This window comes from Rhagoletis pomonella, unplaced genomic scaffold, assembly GCF_013731165.1.
Source record: "Rhagoletis pomonella isolate Grant_MI unplaced genomic scaffold, Rhpom_1.0 Rhpom_scaffold_00093, whole genome shotgun sequence".
Taxonomy (NCBI): domain Eukaryota; kingdom Metazoa; phylum Arthropoda; class Insecta; order Diptera; family Tephritidae; genus Rhagoletis; species Rhagoletis pomonella.
In genome coordinates, this window is record NW_023458647.1 from 150235 (window position 1) to 150741 (window position 507).

The window sequence follows — 507 nt, forward strand, 5'->3', positions numbered from 1 at the left end:
TCCTACACTGGTTCCCGTTTAAAGATTTGTTCATCTCCATTGTTACGTCTAACGCATCCCTCACAAACACACAGCGCTTGCAATACTTAAAGGATAGCCTTACTGGAGAGGCAAAAAATGCGCTTGATAAGTTCACTACGACAGATGCTAACTTCCAGGTTGCGTGGGAGCTACTTCAATCCAAGTACGAGAACAAACGGATAATAATCAATGCTCATGTAGCAGCGATTAGCAAACTTCCTTGTGCTCCGAAAGAATCTGCCTCTGCGCTGAGGTCATTACTTGATGGCGTGACGTCGTCTATACGTGCGCTGCAGCATTTGGGCCGGCCAATCGAGCATTGAGATGATTGGCTGGTGTTCACTATTACTCACAAGTTGGATGCCACCACTCGCAAAGCATGGGAGCGCTCCCTAAAGTCGAACGACGATATTCCAACTTTTAAGGAGCTGCAGGAGTCTCTTACCAGTAGAACACAATCCTTGGAAATAGTCCAAAGCTACACCG